General features: G+C 43.8%; 1 long non-coding RNA gene across 1 annotated transcript in view; it reads left to right on the top strand.

The window, feature by feature from the left end:
* Positions 1-14,300, top strand: part of LOC309868619 — a 74,288-nt gene extending 59,988 nt beyond the window's left edge. The window contains exon 4 of the long non-coding RNA XR_014313752.1: positions 13,668-14,300. This is a non-coding gene — a long non-coding RNA (uncharacterized lncRNA). The remainder of the gene's footprint in view (positions 1-13,667) is intronic.
* The last annotated feature ends 3,665 nt before the right edge of the window (positions 14,301-17,965 follow it).

Genomic DNA, 17,965 nt, shown 5'->3' with positions numbered 1-17,965 from the left:
GGGCAGAAGAGGAGTCCTCATCCCGGACCATAAATTGCCATGAAATCTCAACCCAGATTCCTCTCCTCACCTCTACTTTCTTGAAGAGAGTCTTCCCCCAGATTCTTAGCAGCTCCCTTACAAGGGTTGGCTTACACATGCCAGTGTGGGAGAAGGTGACACTAGACAGGGTTTGAGGTCAACTCTTTGGCCCCGTTGTCCTGTGGAGTGAGGGTGACAATATTCTTAATTGGCTGAAAGCTTCATATTAGAAACAAAGCCAGAAAGAAAATAATTAGAAGGGCCATGTCTAGGCATAACAAATGGTTATGAAAAAGGAAAAGTCATCTGCCCTATAAGGTTTGGATCTGTTCAGAGACAGCTCATTCTACAGTAATAAGAAACTACTGGTAAAGCATGAAGTAGGCAGCCCAGCTCTTTCTCTTCTGGTGTGGGTGGCAGGAACAGACTGTGGCTAAGGTCTATAGTGGGTTGCGTCTCACTCTGTTTTGTAGACTTCCCCTGCTTTCCCTTTTTGTGTCCTTTTGTCTTTGGGGAGCTAGTCTTACCGCCATCATGCCTATTAAGGCATTTGAATCAAGTTGGCTGAGCCTTGACATCTCCAGCACAGGAAGATTCAGGCAGAGGAAGAAAGGGGGAGACGGCTTTTTAGAGGGCAGTGACTTTCTCAGACTCAAAATCACACCACAAATGCCACGGAAAGTGTGTGTGGGAGCCCTCCACTGGAGAGCCACTCATTTGGAAAGTATAGGTCAGAGGGTCAATTTCTTGGAGCTTATTTTTCTTTTGGGGCCCCCAAATGTGAGCTTAGGATACACGTTGGGATGATCTTTCACATCGGTTAGAGCCTCTCTTATTTTTTGTGGAATATATTAGGCCAATGTCCAAAGTGAATGGAAAAGACTGAATGGAATGGAAAGGAGGAATGCAAAACTCAAGGATGCTTCACAATGTTCATCTTTGCAGCATTTTTAAAAAAGATTTATTTATTTATTTGATGGACAGAGATCACAAGTAGGCAGAGAGGTAGGCAGAGAGAGAGGAGGAAGCAGAGCCCAGCAGAGAGCCCGATGTGGGGATTGATCCCAGGACCCTGGGATCGTGACCTGAGTTGAAGGCGGAGGCTTAACCCACTGAGCCACCCAGGTGCCCCTGCAGCATTTTCATAGAATTCATAAATCACATTATCAAGGTTGCAAAACATCTTGTAGGGCTTTTCAAATTGCTTTTATTTAGAATCCATGGATTCATTAATTTGAAGAGAAATAGCATTGCTACAGTACTGAGACTTCCAATTTTTGAGTGTAGTATATTCATCCATTATTTTAAGCCTCCAAAATTCTTTTTAATGATATCTTGCATATATATGCACATGTAAACACATTTCTGCATACATATATGCATATGTGTATTTGATTTATTTCTAGATATTTTATGTTTTCCTGCTGTTATAAGTAGTGTCTTCTGAAAATTTTTCAATTTCCTAGTTGTTTTTGGCATAAGGAAATACAATTGATTTTGTGTATTGATCTTTTACAGAATAATCTTGCTCTATTAATAATTCTAATAATTGATCAGCCAATTGTTCCTATTTTCTACAAATCGAATCCGATTGTAAACAATCGCAACTTAGTTTTTATCTTTCTGATAATCCGATTTTTATTAATTTTCCTTGCCCTATTGCATTGGTTAAAATATTCAGTGCAAGATGTAACAGAAGTAGTAATACTGGACACTTCTCTAGCTTGTGTGTGATTACAAGGAGAAAGATTTTGTCTTCCATTTTTTTTTTTTGTAGAATTGTTTTTTCAGTTTGAGAAAGTTTCCCTTTCTTCCCTTTTTACTGAGAGTTTTTCTTTATTTAAATTCAATTAATTAGCATACAGTGTATTATTAGTTCCAGAAATAGAGTTCAGTAATTCATCATTCTTACATAATACCCAATGCTCATTACATCCTGTGCTGTCCTTAATGCCCATCACCCAGTTACCCAACCCCCAACTCCAATCCCCTCCAGCAACCTTCAGTTTTTTTCCTATCATTTAGAATCTCTATGGTTTATCTCCATCTCTGATTTTATCTCGTTTGATTTTTTTTCCCTCACTTCCCCTATGATCCTCTGTTTTGTTTCTTAAATTTCCCATATGAGTGAAATCATATGATCATTGTCTTTCTCTGATTGACTTATTTCACTTGGCGTAATACCCTTTTGTTCCAGCTACGTCATGGCAAATGGTAAGGTTCCATTTTTTGATGGCTGCATAGTATTCCATTATATATATATATATAATATATATATATATGCATGTGTATATATGGACCACATCTTTATCCATTTGTCTGTTGATGGACATCTGGCCTTTTCCCATAGTTTGGCTACTGTAGACATTGCTGTTAAAAACATTGGGGTGCACGTGCCCCTTCGGATCTCTATGTTTGTATCCTTTGGGTGAATACCCCAGTAATGAAATTGCTGGGTCACAGCGTAGCTTTGTTTTCAACTTTGTGAGGAACCTCCATACTGTTTTCCAGAATTTACTAAGAGTTTAAAACTACAAATGGATATTGGCTTTTATGAAACACTTTCTTTTTTTTTTTTTTTTTTCTGTAAATGTGAAGAATTAACCATGGTTGACTTTTAATGTTAAACCAATTTTCCATTCTTAAAATAATCTCACTTGGTTGTGTTGTATTATTTTCTCAAAATAGCTCTGGAGTTTCTTCGCTAATCTTCTGTTTGAGATTTTTATATCTTGACCATGACTAGATTGGCTCTCAAATTTCCGTCTTGCAAATGTCCTTGATGTGCTTTGAAATCGACGTCATGTTAGGTTCAAGGGTGAGTTTGGGGATATTGCCTCTTCGACTGTCATGTAGCATTTAAATAGAGTGATAAGATCTCTTCCTTTCAAGTGGCACTCTCTGGGTCTGGGATTTTCCTTAAATTATGGATTCTTTTTTGTAATGGAATCATTCACATTTTCTCTTCCTTTTTGGTCAGTTTTGGAAAGTTGTGTTTCTCTAGGAATTTATTTTACCTAGATTTTAAGTTTTATTGTCATAACGCTGTTCATAATGTCTTATTATCCTTGCAATGTCTGCAGAATCTGTTATGGGCTCTCTTTTATATTTATGACATATTTTTGTCACTCCTCTCTCAATCTCTTCTGATCACTTTTGCCAGAATTTATTAGTCTTTTCAAAGGACTAAGTTTTGGCTTTGCTGGTCTTTTCTATTATACAATTGTTTCCATTTCACTATTCTCTTCTGTGATCTTTATTGTTTTATTTTATGTTCTTTGAATTTTACTTGCTTTTCTTAATCTAACTTTGACTTATCATTCTAATTCTCAAGCAGCTTTCAATGTAACTGTGGAGCTAAGACATGAAATCACACCTACATATGTAACATATGAGTGACCTTGACCTCAGCTGTCAATATGAAAGCCATCAGCTATCTGTTAATATTGAGCACTTGAAACTGGCTAGTCCAAATTGAGGTGGGCTGTAAATATAAAATCATACCAGATTTTGAAGATCTGACACGAAAATAATGTAAAATTAATATTTTTTATATTGATTACAGAGCTTTGCTATGAACTGAGAGACTACGAAGCAATGGCTCGAATAACTTGGCCTTGTGGGGTTGAGTTGGGATTGCTTAGATAAACTCTGCCATTTGAATGATGCTGTATTTCCCCCAAACACATCAACTCTCTCTGAACTCTCTTTCCTTGTACTTGTTGTTCCCTGTTCCCAAGATGTCTTTCTATGTATGCCTGGTGAGCCCTTTAAAATCAGTCACTTGGATCTCTTCTAGATAGGCTTCCCTCACACTTTTCCCTATTCTAGAGGAATAAGGCTTCCATGGCCTCCTGTGTTGGGGGCTTCTCACTCTGTATTCTAAGAATTTGCTTATTTTTCTGTCTTCACCATTGGACTATAAGCACAGTGACTTGTCTAGATATCTTTATATCTCTGGTATCTGGCATGTGTCTGGCATATTAAAGGCAGTTAATAAATTCCTGAATGAATGACTACTTTGTCATTCACAATGGGCCATAAACAAGCTCCATGAACTCATACTGTTAGTGCAAGAAGTAGAGCCAAGTGATCAGAAGTTTTGTCTGGTCTCACCACCGTAGCTGTGTAACTCTAGACCGTGTTTCACTCATCTCTGAAAGCGATTATTAATGACAACTCCCCCTAAGTTATCATAAAGATTAAGTAAAACAATTCAGATAAAGCAGTTAGCAGAGGGCCTAGCGCATGGTTAGCACTCAAAAATATTAACCATTATTTGTGATGAAGCAAGAACTCCAGCTTCCCATGAGGTTGTCCTAATATTTCTGTTTTTTGTTTTTTGCTTGTTTGTTTATATAAATAGTTGTCTAGAATGGAGTGGGATTATAGGATTATAGTAGATGTCACAAGTGTATTATTTTTTCTTTCTTCTCTTCAAACATGCAAAAGCTGCTCATCATTGTTCATGGTCCACATTAAACACTCGACAAAGCTTTCTGATCATCCTGACCCCTGGATTCCTCTTTCTTTCTTGAATTTCTACAGCACTTCTGGCCAACCTTGTCATTTGGTGCTTAGCATTCATTACCTTTGGCTCAAATAATGATCACTTCTTGGGCAGCTGTCTTACATTTTATATCAAAGACTCCTGTGGGCTGTAATTACATCTCACACATCATTGTATCCTCAGTTAACATAGCATTTTGCTTACAGTGAATTCAATACATATTTGCTGATTGATTATTTGTGAGGACTGGGGAGTAAACTGTAGTCTTATGAAGATCAACCATTTAATTGATCGCTAATAAGTACATGATAAGCACTAATGCTTTTATAGTTTTAGCTTAATGGATTGATCAATTTGCATTAATTGATATGGATCATGAAAGCTGTTTATGTATAAATATTCAAGGGAAAATGCACGTGTAATATGGTCTTTAAATCAGTCTTGTGTCTGTGTCTATAGGCAGTGACTACACCATGATCGTTCTGAATTAAAATAAGACCTTTATTTTTAAAGTCAAAATCAGATAAAGTTGATTCAATTTGAACTTGTAATGATCTCTACACAGTGTCTTTACCAAGCACGGCGTTCGTGTGCGAAGATGCCCGTGTATATGAAGTAATATGGGGTGTAAAGCTTTCATGCAGGTGGGACCAAAAAGCTCTGTGTAGTTCCCAGCTGCTGTTTTCACCCTATACCCGTGTGAGGATTTTTCCTCTGGTTTGTGGTTATAACCAAAGAGCATAGAGTGTGTGGTGTTTATCTTATGGACTGCACGTTGCATGAGCTCTAAATAGCTACTCGTCTTCATGGCGACCGGTTGTTTCGACTCTTTCCTAGTATCCTGTGGCTCAGCCATAGGCCTTGTAGTTATGAGGCAGTGTTCTTGGGCCCTCTTTCAAAAGATAATTAGTTTGAGTAATATTATGCAAATGCCTATGGGGTGTCAGGTCATTTTGTAAAATATATTTCGTTACTTCCCCATTCTACAGACAAGAACACTGAGGCTCAACCTGCCTAAATGTGTCATCAGAAGTAGCAAAGCTAAAAGGTAGAAGAGCCAGGACTCACACTCAAGCTCTCTGACTTCTGTGTTCTCGTTTCTCTCACAGGGCAGCACGGACTCTCACCGTCAGTGGCATTTCTGCCTCAGTTTTAGAAACAAAACAGTAAAAAATATCACATCATTTATCTGTGTACACATTACTTTCGTGTGGTGGCATCCGGTCAGTGAGCAGATCACAGTGTACTTCATTCCAGCCTCTCCTCTCCAGTCCCGCTGCTATAGCTGTATTTCAGAATTGTATTGTGTGTTTTCTGCACCTCAATGGGGTCAACCAGCACCATCCTCTCTCTACCCAGTGCTGGTGCAGGGTCGTTTACTAACAACTATCTGATCACTCTTGTTCCCCAACTTAAAACCCTTTCACGACTCTCTGTGGACTACTGGAAGAAGTCTAGATTTCCTAGCGGAACGTACCAGGCAGAGCCTTCGTAAGGCCTCTTTCCTACCCAAACCACCACCAGGACCCACCTTGCAGCTTCGTATCTCTGGGTTCTTCACCCCGTCTTCCACTCTGCTTGGTGATCCCGACTCAACCCTCAAGATCCTTTCGACCATTTGGAAATCATTTTCTAATACCGTTATGAAAAGTATTTGCTCCAGCTCTATGTCTCTTCTCCATTCTCTTTAGAATATCATGAAAGCACCCAGGACACGGGATATTTTATTTATTTACCATAAGTATCTCTCTCTGTCTTTTGGACTTTAACCTCCTTGAAAACACAAATGATGCCGTAAATGTCTTCCCGGGGTTGGTGCCCAGCAAGATACCTGCACCTTCCCTCTTAATAAAATTTTGCTGAAATATTTAATTAACTCTCTCAAAAGATTTTACAAAGGCAGGAAACACTTCTTCGCATCCCAGAGCACATGCTTGGGGCGAGATAAGACAAAGCAAAAGCAAATAGCGTTCTTGTGTATTTGGTATTTTGAAATTTAGTACTTTCAGGTTGCTGTGCGTTGAAAGAGGAGAAGGGGAAGAGAAATGGGAGCTGGGTGAAGGTTAACCAGCAGGCGACGAAAAGCTCGCAGGGGCTGAATTCAAGGCGGAGGAAGAGACGGTAAATGACGAGGTCTGCCTGGGGAGTGATGTTGAATGGAACACAAGGGTCGTGTAGTAAAACAGTAGTTCCTTTATTTTAATGTTGGTCACTTCTACTATATAAAGAGAGGATGCAACGCTGTGGGTATTAGTTCTGGTGCGGGAAACTTCAGGATGTGAGCGGAAGGAGAGGGGGATACATGCCCACCAGGGAAAGAGGAAGAGAAGCGTGCTAAAGGGAATTCATCTTCCAATGAACGCTGGGAAGTTTTAGAATATTAACACTGTCCAGGGGGATTTTTCTTCTGTGCAGGTAGGTGTTTAATCCTAAGAATGAGAGGCACGTGGATGGCTCCGTCATTTAAGCGTCTCCCTTCGGCTCAGATCATGATCCCGGGGTCCTGGGATCGAGCCCTCGTCAGGCTCCCTGCTCAGCGGGGAGTCTGCTTCTCCCTCTCCCTCTCGCCCGCCCCCTGTTCACGCTCCCTCTCTCTCTCTCAAATAAATAAATAAAATCTTAAAAAAAAAAAAAAAACCCACTAAGAATGAAACTACATCTCACAACCCTTCTCTTTCCCTTTTTTCTGATCTAATCAATGTTTTAGTGAATTTACTAATTATTTATTTCGTAGGAAATCCAGTAACATTTCTACCGCTCTCTGGACTTTCTTGTGCTGCATTTGGCTTTCATGAAATATTCTACACATTCACCACAATTAACTTAATTAATTGTATTTTATGACTTTGGGTCAGAATGCCAGAATTTCTGTGCCAGGTTCATTGTCCTCATTGAAACCTCAAGAGTATCTTCCAGATATTGGCTTTCAGACCTTCCTTTTTGAATACGTTGCTATTTACTTACTATGTGCCAAAGCCACCATGTCAATGTAATTGAAAACAAGCAAGAAAGAGACTGGATGGCTCGGATGAATGGAAATGTGATACAGACCCTTCCACCCACAGCCCACTGGCGGGCATCCAGGCCGGGTTGATGGGGACTAAAAGTAATTACCATCTGATGGCTGGACAATGGTCTGTGTGAAATGAGCTGGTTATCTCAAGTCTGGTTCCTCCTGGACAGGTGTTCACGCTGCAGTCCCCTCCTTCAGTGACAGCAGCCCAGGGACTGAATGAGTCACAGAGACCTGACCTATCTTCACTCACTTGAGACTAGATGCCTCCTTGGGACACAAGGAGACTTCTGACTCCTGCTGTAAACTTTTCAACAGACAGGCAGAGACTGTAAATGTGAATGTCTAATCGGGTTCTTTTTCTTACCTGCCCCCGCCCTGGGGCAGGTGTAAAAGTCACACGCAAAACAAGGACCAATGTTAGGCATTTTTCGTTTGTCTATTTCGTGAGCATTTAGGCTGTATTACCAAAAGAAAGAAGGCGATATTAGCCAAATGAGAACAATATGACTTTTTTTTTTTTTAGCACTATAATAATGTGCCATGAACCTTTAAAATTCCAGCCTTGCCTTACAAACCACTGAAGAATGATAATGAGGACGCACTCCCCACATCTGTTATGAAAGTCATAGGAAACAACCAAATTTAGTATCAATATTATTACCCATTCTGCCAAAGCCAAAGATCGTTTCCCCCATTCGTTGAAAGCAAAAGATTTTCCAAACTTTATAAATATTGTTATGTCTCTCAAATGCATTACCTCACAGGTCTCTTCTGAAAGGTATCCAAATTCTACATTAAGGCACTTGTGGGAAAAGTAGAAAAAATAAATGGTTTACTTTAAGTGGGGTTTGGAAAGAGTACGATTACGGTCTGAAATGTATCGCACTGACATCGTAAGGCTGAACTTCCTAATGGATTCTTAAATTTTGAGTAAGCATTAAATCCATTTATTGAACTCCTTTCTGTATGTCTAAAAGTTACAATAAATACATATATTTTCTCCCTGATGGGTTTCCCGCAGTGAAGGACGCCCTAGTTGGTTGGCAGGCTGCTCTAGGAGAAGGCGAAGGGCACGTAGCCGGATACACAACCTGAGTGTGAAAAGAGAGCCAGAATCTTTCCTGAGCGAACAATTAAGTATAACGGGGGGGAGAGAGAGAGAGAGAGAGAGACAGGCTTGTTTCACCACGTAAAGAAGGCTCGCGAAAAGAGGCAAAGCGAAATGTCCTTCGTTAGACTTACAAATGGACACCAGCTCTGTCCCCCGCCACCCTGCCCCCGTCCCCCCTGCCCCCGCCGCCCTGTGTTTTTTTACCATCAGGTAACCAGAGCTGAACAGTGTCCAGAAACACATTAGATCTTGCACTTTGGTGGTGCCAGGCAGACAAATACCCAGGAGGACACACAATGGCCAGATTCAAACATGAATAGAGAGCTGGACTGTCATTGTTCGCTCACAATACCTCTTGGGTGGAAGGAAGGAAATAGGCTGTGTTGCCTAATAACTTGAAATGCCCCAGAGAAGGCAAAGCAGACAGATTCCCATTTCGGTGGTACCCTCGCCCCCGCGGCCGGCAGTTCCCGGTGATCAAGTTTGTCGGGGGCTGTTTTGTAGATCCTGCTCCAAGTCGAAAGCCATAAACCATCCGTGTAGTCAACGGGTCTGCCCACCGCGAGGGATACGAGGGTAGGATTTACAGCTTCCGCCAGAGAAATCTATATGGGAACATTGGCTAAAACACCGCATGTGAAAGAGACCCACGGATGGACGGAGGGGGACAAGCGATCGCTTTCCCGCTTGATGAGTTTCATAGAAAAATGTTTTTGAGCTTGTAAAAGTTATGTTTGTACTCTTGGCACAAATTCTAAGACGAATAAATTTCCATTTTGGCATTTGGGTAATAAGAGCACTAAAACCAGAGCTGCAGGGTAAAGGATCGAGAGCAAGTCGTGGAACCCAAAAGCATGCAGACGTGCAGACAGAGGCCAACCAACAGCAAGAGGGCAAAACACTGCCTTAGGAGCCGTCCACCGCCTGGATTTGATGACAGACCCAAACGAGGCCCCACTTGAAGATCTTCTAGGAGTCGTCGTATGGGATTTTTCTAGGGTTCCACAGGGACCCGTAATATCGCCATCTGTACAGTCGAGTTCATTGCTGTTCAAACCATAACCCCAATTCGGATTTTTAGTTTTTACTCTGGATTCTCCCACTCGCCTCCGCGCAGAGTGATTCCATGCGACAGACAGAGGGATGGATGCAGGTCTAGTGTCGCTCTCCAGGTTTTTTCTGGGGGGGGGAGGGTAGGGCGAGCTGATAGGGGACACAGGAATGGGGGTGGTTAAGCTCCTCGGACCCAAAGTTAAATTAATCATCTGGAAATCAGCATTGTTTGCTAAGGTGACTTTTCTCCCCCTCATTGAAGCACAAAGGTTTTAAATGAAAAGGTCTGCTGAATAACGTGCCAGGTGAGACTACGCACATTAAAACGGAGGATACGTCTATGTATGTGAAACACGCCCAGAGCTTTCCTTGAATCCTCGTTCAATTTTAAAATGCTAACCTCCCAAGAGGTAAGGAAAGTACAGGAAATTGTTCACCACAAAGTCACAAATAAGAATATTTTTCATACTCTTTGGTAACGAGCTGTTTTTAAAATCCTAAATGTCATTTATACACGTTGTGTCCTAATTAAATCTTAAGCAACTGATTTTTAAAAAAAATATTCAAGGCCCTCTGTGGACTATTTATATCAGGGTTTTGAAATATGCATGTACGTGAGGTCCTGTGATACAGGTGACAGGCAAGCAATCTTTTGTAACTATGTACGTTTTGTGTAGGTATGTGTACACACGTCAGATATTGGTTTATGGGCACTAAAAGAAACACCAGGGACACCTGGATGCTTCACTCTGTGCGACTCCTCATCTCAGGGTCGTGAGTTCAAGCTCCACGTCAGGTGTAGAGTTTACTTAAAAAATAAACTAAGGGGACACCTGGGTGGCTCAGTTGGTTAAGTAGCTGCCTTCAGCTCAGGTCATGATCCCAGCGTCCTGGGATCGAGTCCCACATCGGGCTCCTTGCTCGGCAGGGAGCCTGCTTCTCCCTCTGCCTCTGCCTGCCATTCTGTCTGCCTGTGCTCGCTCTCTCTCCCTCTCTCTCTCTAATAAATAAGTAAAAAATCTTTAAAAAAAAATAAACTAAGTTTTTAAAAATTAGAAAGGGAAACCTAAAACGTGAAACAAAAAGCAGAGACAGTCTTTAAAAAAAAAAAGAAACACCATCCATTTGATGGTAGACTCCAGAAAAATCAGTTGGCTCCACCATTTCACCTACTAAAAGAAATCTTTTTCATTTGCTCATTTTCTTCCATCATTTCTGTCCTCATGAAAGTATCCTGCTTTCCTTCACTGCCTTGAGGGTGATACTTTGAACAGGAAAAATGAGTGAGTCATGGCGCCATCACTCTTAGGCAGAAGTCAAATGGAGCTCTTCTGAGGAAAGACATTGTATTATTCTCAAAATGAGTAAGTCTTGAATCCTTCATTTAAATTACTTCTTTTATATACACCTCCCCAAATACCTTCCCTTCCACGCCTCCCCTCTGCGCGTTTCGAGCTCGAATTGGATTTCTTCAGTTTATGAACATTTAGGAACATGGTAAGCTACCCTAAAATGGTTGAAACTATAAAGTTTCCCATCTCCCAGCAGAGGGGTATCCTTGCAAACCTTGGATGTTTCATGCTCTAAATCAGCTTTCGAACTTTTGCATAGTTGAGGTGGATTGCCTCTTTGACCATATTTTACTGCTTTGGGAGAAAGCATCAGCTGGATTCCGATTAAATAAAATGGGTCAAAGAAATTCGTAAACGATCTGAGAAAACCCCGGAAGTGTACTTGGCGACATTTCACACACTTTCAGACTTGGGTTGGAAAAACCTCTACTTGTATATATCTTGCCAAAGTGGCCTCTGTGGCCTTATAAATATTGTTAGATACGGCTCTTCCACGAAATCATAACACCTTTTTGATGTAATCAGGAAAGGAAGCATTAGAAATGTCTGCTAAAAACACTGACCTTTTCGTAACCTCACGAACATAGTGGGCTCTTTCTAGCTGGAAACCAGAGTTAGAAGGGCATCGTTTCCATATGCTTTAAAAGTTATTCCTCAAATTTTTCAGGTTTTCCTGGTGAATTAGATTCTTTCACTTCTTGACCTTCATTCACTTTCCACCTGACCCTGCACTGTTCCTAGAGTAGGAAAAGGAGGCTTAACCCCCCTGAATCTGCTTTTTGGAGGCGAGGGATCCCAGGGGTTTTTGGTGGATGATGGGGAAAAAGCAGAAAACCAGGTAAGTCCTAATGCCCCATCAAGGAAGGAATGGGGGAACGGGTAACACGGTTGCCTACAGGGCAAGTTTCCACGGTCATTTCAGGTACATAGAACAGTGTATGGCTAGAAGGGGTCCTAACTGCTTAAAAGCTGGGAGTGTGGCTTCCAGAGGTGCCAAGATCCTTCCTAGGTGTGGATAGTTATAAAAGGGACCACCACAGAGGAGCACTGGTGACAAGGTGTCTGTGGCCTACTTTCTTATAAGTCTGATCTCATGGCTGTTATCACCTGGTTCTCAATACGCCTTAGGACTGAACAATGGCTCATGATTCACGGTGCGTCCCCTCCTGAATCCTCCTGCCTCCTCTGTGGTTCACGGTCGCCTCCCTCCACCCCACTCCCCGTTAGAGAAAACCCATGTCGGATAAAAATCTAGCCTAGTGTTCATAAGCTCTTTTTCTATTGGTGCCAATCTTGAAAAACGAGAATCAGAAGCTGCTAGATGAGAACCCAATGCCTTAGGGAGAGAGATGAGGGAGGGGGGAGGGGCGAGAAGCCAGAAGAAACAGACACCGCTCAGGTGTCCCCCATTTTTCCATATTCAGGAGAGAGCCTGTGGTGTGGAGCTGGAAGGGGTGGTATTGTGATTAAGGGAAAAAACAACAGATAGTACCGGGTGTATGAAAGCAGCTTTGTGCTTAGGTGAAATTTAAAAAAACAAAAACAAAAAAAAACCCCAAAACAACAAAAAAACCCACAATCAAACAAATGAGTTTACAATGGAGTTTTCCCACCTTTCAAGTCATTGATCCAAGGAATGTAAAAGGCCCACAGGTTGAAGCGAGTAGCACTGAACTACAATTAGAGGTGGTGATCGTGTTAAATAAAAATATGATGCAGGCCAGAAAAAATAATAGGAAATGTAATCACTCACTTCATCAGAAGTTTGCATAATAAATAAACGAAACAGGAAGTGATTAAGGGCAATAGCTCCAAAGGATGTCCCTTGGATGCTGTGTCATAGAAAAAACACAGTCATCCTATGAAAGTTATAAAGTGTATCGTTATAATGATTTACTATAAAGTCATGACTATAGCTCTGTCTATGATTTTCTGTGTATCCACCACAAACTTGTCTCCAAGCCAAGAGTCCCCGGTCCATCCCCACTAACTTCCGGTCTTTCCAAAGGCAATGACTTATAGCCTCTCCATCCTTATTGCTTCCATCCCAAATGACCATGAAGGCAGATGCCCGCGACCCTCAGAGACTGAGGTTCTCAGATCCCAGTCCGGCCCTTCATAGGGGCTGTTGGCTACTCTGGCCTCATTTTCTCGTCATGACTCCGCATCATTCTCCAGGAGGTTCTTAGATTGAGAAAAACAGAACCAAGAACACAGAACTTCGCGTATTTGATCTGAGACATTAAGACAGCTTTGATATCCTAGCCAAGCCTTTTGAAAAACTCAAAAGTTTAACAAAAATGGTAACTTAGGGAAAAAAAAAAAGTCAGCTTCAAATTTTGTCTTGGATGAGACCTTTTGGGGTAACCCCATTGGACAGCAGTTAAAATTTTAATTTTTAGAATGCTTTCCTTTTCCGTCGAGTGAACTACACATAGTGAGGTTAGATTTGTGGCTGGTGCTAGGAGCTGGACAGATTCTGCTTTTTCGTACGTAGGAGATTGAAAGCTCTCCCCAGGCCCCATTTGCCTTGGGCTTCTCTGTTTCTTGCTGTTCATCCTAGCAGTCCTTACATTAAAAAAAAAATAATGTTTTATCTTCCAGCCCCGAAGAGATGACTATTCCAATGTGACTCTGTGGACAGGTAAGGGAAAAAAATGAAGAACTCACCTACGAATTCATAAAGGCTACCCAAAGCACAGCTCCCTACAAGGCAGGAAAATAATGCACTATCATCCCGGGGCCATTTTGCACTGTGTTTGTGTTGAGATGTCAGATCGCATTCTTATATTTGGCTCTGCATTTGGGAGGACATTTCAATGTCAGAGGATTTAAGTATAATGTCTCCGAGGGACGTTGCCTTCTTGTGGCTAAGCACATTCACAGATCACACATAATCGAACAATACGGCCTCTTACCAAACAGGAATCTTTCTAGATGCTGTGAAGCAATAATCTGTCCTGTCACCGTTCCCTCAGAGCAATGACTTCCTGTGGCAACTCGATCGTCCTGAAAGGTGTTTTGAACAGTCTGGACCGTGGCGTTCACGTAAGGAGTGCAAGCATTAGCACAATTTAGGAATAACGTGGAAAGAGACAGAGAATGGAATCCAAGCTACAGAAGGACAGGAAGCCATACATCACCACCAGAGTCACGTTGCGACGGTGACACAGTTGGTGGCCTGAACAGGGCCTTCTACAATGCCGTGAGCTGCTGCCAAAAATACTTCAGGAGCCCGAACTTGTCTTGAACAGCCCCCAGACACGTTGGCCTTTGTTTATAGAAGTCTTTGTTTTCCTCTGACAGCAGTACCAGGAACCTAACATTTTCCTAGTCCAGGATCGTTCTGCATTCATTGTCCCCGCAATGCTAGATTAAGTTGACAGCCTGGCAGCTTGGCTGGAGGAACGAAAGATCCTTTACTGACCATCTTCCGTGTCCTTATTCTCTGCCTATTAAGTTGAATCGAATTCTATTTTTCCTGGCCAGCCTGCTCCCAGGCTACTCCCTCTAGGAAGTCACAGAGAGCTGAACCTGGTCTAGGCAACCGGATTGAATTTTGTGGCGAGTCAGGAAGATTTCCTCTGGACGAGAGTTACGGGGGTTCTGCTGGAGGAGGAAGTCACCCGGTACCCATCCCGGCCCTTTTGTGAGCTTGCTGTGTGACTTTTGGTAAGTCATAACCTTTCTGTTTTTAGTTTCCTGCGAAGTGGAGATAAAGCCGTGGTGCTTTCATCCGTCCACCTCAGAGGAGTTTTGTGAAGGTTAGTTAATTAATTGTCAAGACGTCGGCACATGGGATGTGTTAAGGGAATGTCAAATAATGGGTCAAGCCAGGCAAGAGGGAGGAAAAGCGAGCAATTGTGGAATAATTGCTAATTTTTCAGCATCTTCCAGTTTCTGGGGCAGTTGTCAGGCAAAGTTCCCAGATGTGATCCCCGTAAAACACATTTAGACATCAGGAGAGTTATTTCTAGCTTCATGTCCTTCTAGAGGATTCTATGTGGGAGTCTGTTTGATTAATAATTGTCTTTGAACCCAGGTAAAGTAGAACAAATTTTAGAGTGGCTTTTACCTAGAAATGTGAGCTTCACTGGACCATATCTTTAAGGATATTTTCCAGTGATAACCCCGCAGAGGAAAAGATGAAGCACTTTCCTTGAGAATCTGATGGCCCTGATCAGGCTGGTGAAGGCTAGAGGAGTTGAAGGCTTAGGATAGTAAAAGCTACCACTTTCCAAGCACTTAATATACTCTAGGAACTTTCCATACATGGTCTTTTTTGTCCAACTGATGGCTTCTGGCCCCTAATTCCTCTCTCCCTGTATTTCCATGGCTGTCAACATATACCTCTCCAAGACCGTAGCCACGGGTAGTGACATGTGTGGTCATGGCCTTGAGAGGCAGGCACTGGCTTGTAGTGCTCAAACTTGTGAACCATCCTGACCACATCAGTGTCAGGCCCCGAGCAGCTGTGCTAACTGATAATGGAGTTGAAACAAAGAATCAAGCATGAAGTTCAACATGAATGGCCAAAATATCAGAGGCCAAGTGGTTCTAGAACCTCATGAGAAGAGAGCCATGGATAGGCCTATATACTTCAGTTTTGAGCATTTGACTCTTCTTCAAACTGGAGATGTATGGGGGAAAGGGGAGGAGAGGCGGTGGACAAAATTATAGGACAGCCAGAGCAATTGGTATTTCATTGGTAGATTTGGTGGAATCAGAAAAAAAGGTAAGAAAAAAAAAAGTGTGTGTGTGTGTGTATGTGTGTGCGTGTGCGCACGTGCGAGCATGTGTGTGTCTGTGTTGATGAGGGCATGTGATACCCAGACTGCCATCCACAACAAGAAAATAATTTTCTCCACCAAATGAGGAGAATAAAGGCAGTTTGGAGAAGAAGCATTAGGGCAGGTCCCATGCTGTCCAGTCCTATCCCGTGGGTTTGAAGAACACCAAGTGAATCGTTGCACAACATGAAAGTTGGTGTATTTTTGGACACGAGGAGAAGGAACACACCAGACCATGAGGTTTTCTTCCTTCAACAAACACTATCTCTTCGAGGCACCCAGGAGGAGGAGGAGGCCTGGCTCCCCGAGTTGGCCGTGTGGGTGGAAGACCTCTAGAACTCAAAGCTCAAACAAAAATAACAACAAAACGCACACTCGCCATGTCTTCTTGTCACACACGTGTTGTGGAAAATGTCCGGGCGGGGGCTGTGAGTCGAGATAGTCATGTGGGAGTTGGAGCCGCCTGGATTGTGAGGTTGGAGGCCAGTGTAGGTAACTTAGCCAGAAAGCGGCACACACGCCCGTCTATTTATAGCTCCCCGTGGTGAAAAGTAAAACCAAACTGCAGCTTTCTACCTGCTGTTCCCAACTGAAGCGAACGCGAAACGGATAAGACCTCCTTTTGGTCGCCTTTGTAGTTTCAACTGCCACACACACAAAAGTGATGACTTAGGTTGTCCTCTTCCCAACCCCCTCGAGCAGGTGAGGAAGTCAGGCGGCCCCTCCAACGCCCCGTCTCCCCCTGCCAGGTCCGGAGAGGAGGCGTCTGTTCCATGGCCAGCCCCGTGAAACGCTGGAGTTTTGTGTTTTAGGGCAAATTGTTCTCCCTCTTTCAGTGAATTTACTTTCTCCATTTCAGAGTCTTCTCTTTGAAATTCCTCCCAGTTAGGGCCAAAACACTAACTACGATGCATCTTCCAGAAGATCTTTTTTCCCCCTCCAGCTTGTGTGAGACACACACATGCAACACACGCACACACACTCACACACCAAAGTGTAATTCTTCACCAAGGAGCCACAGACAAATCTAGTGGAGAGGTCAGCACCACACCTTACACACCAGACCTCACTATTGGCCCGATGAAGCCAGCCCCTTCCTGAAGCTCACAGGCCTTTGGCCTTCCTGGATCCGGGCAGCCCGGCCTAAATGCCCTTGGCATGGGCACAAGGTCAAATGCTCTGCTTTCTTAAAGAGGGCTGCGCGCCCCCGGCCCCGTTAGAAACTGGTGACAAGGGGCTTCTGATGATCATTTTAAAAAGAAACAGCTCCCGGGAGTCAGGCCGCTGGGCGGTGGAGGTGGGGTGGGGTGGGGTGGGGTGGCATCGCCCCCTAACCGCGTGGTCCCCGCGGGGCGGGGGGGAGCGGGGGGGGGGCTGGCAGCGCCCCAGGAGCGCAGGGTAAGCAGGAAGCTGCGGCGAGGCCGAGTCGCTGAAAAGCTACTGGAGCTAATAGATTGTGGTCATGTGGAGAGCGGCAGCATCTCGGTAGTGATGGGAACACTCAAAAGCATCGTCAAAACAGTTGCAGAAACCTGCTGAGCTCTGCACTCCTGAGCCGCGGCCTGCTGCAGCCCGCTTGGAGCGCGCTGGAAGCCGCAGGCTGGGCTCCGCTGCAGCCCCGGGCCCGCGCTCCCAGCTCCGTCCTGCCCCGGCCCGGGGCGCCCCGAGCGCCGGGCCCCGCGGGGTGCCGCCCCCACGCGCCGCGCCCCGCTCCCGCCCCCCGCAGCCCCGCTGCACGGCCGCCGCCCCCGCGGACGCGGCCCGAAGGTGCCCCCGCAGAAGGACTCGCTTCTGCAGCTCTCGGCCTCGCGCCGGGCCGCAGGGGGACGTCTCTTTGCACCTCCGCACTGTGGGTGCGGGAATGGGGAGGGAAGCCTCAAGTCCGGAGGTGGTCTCCCTTTTTTCTGAAAAAAAAAAAAAAAAAAAAAAAAAAAGGGATAGAAGGCCGTCGGCCGAGTTCCAGTGTGTGAGTTCGAATTTCTGCGCCGAGATCTCTACCTACAGTAAAATCGCCTGCTTCTTAACAGCTGGAGAGGGCCTTAGCGACCCCCTGGTCCAGACTCGTTCGGGGTAGAGAGTACTGGCGGGGTCCCGGACAGGTGCACTAGCCAG

Source organism: Mustela nivalis, assembly GCF_964662115.1.
Source record: "Mustela nivalis genome assembly, chromosome: 7".
NCBI lineage: Eukaryota > Metazoa > Chordata > Mammalia > Carnivora > Mustelidae > Mustela > Mustela nivalis.
This window is presented reverse-complemented; position numbering and strand designations above follow the sequence as displayed.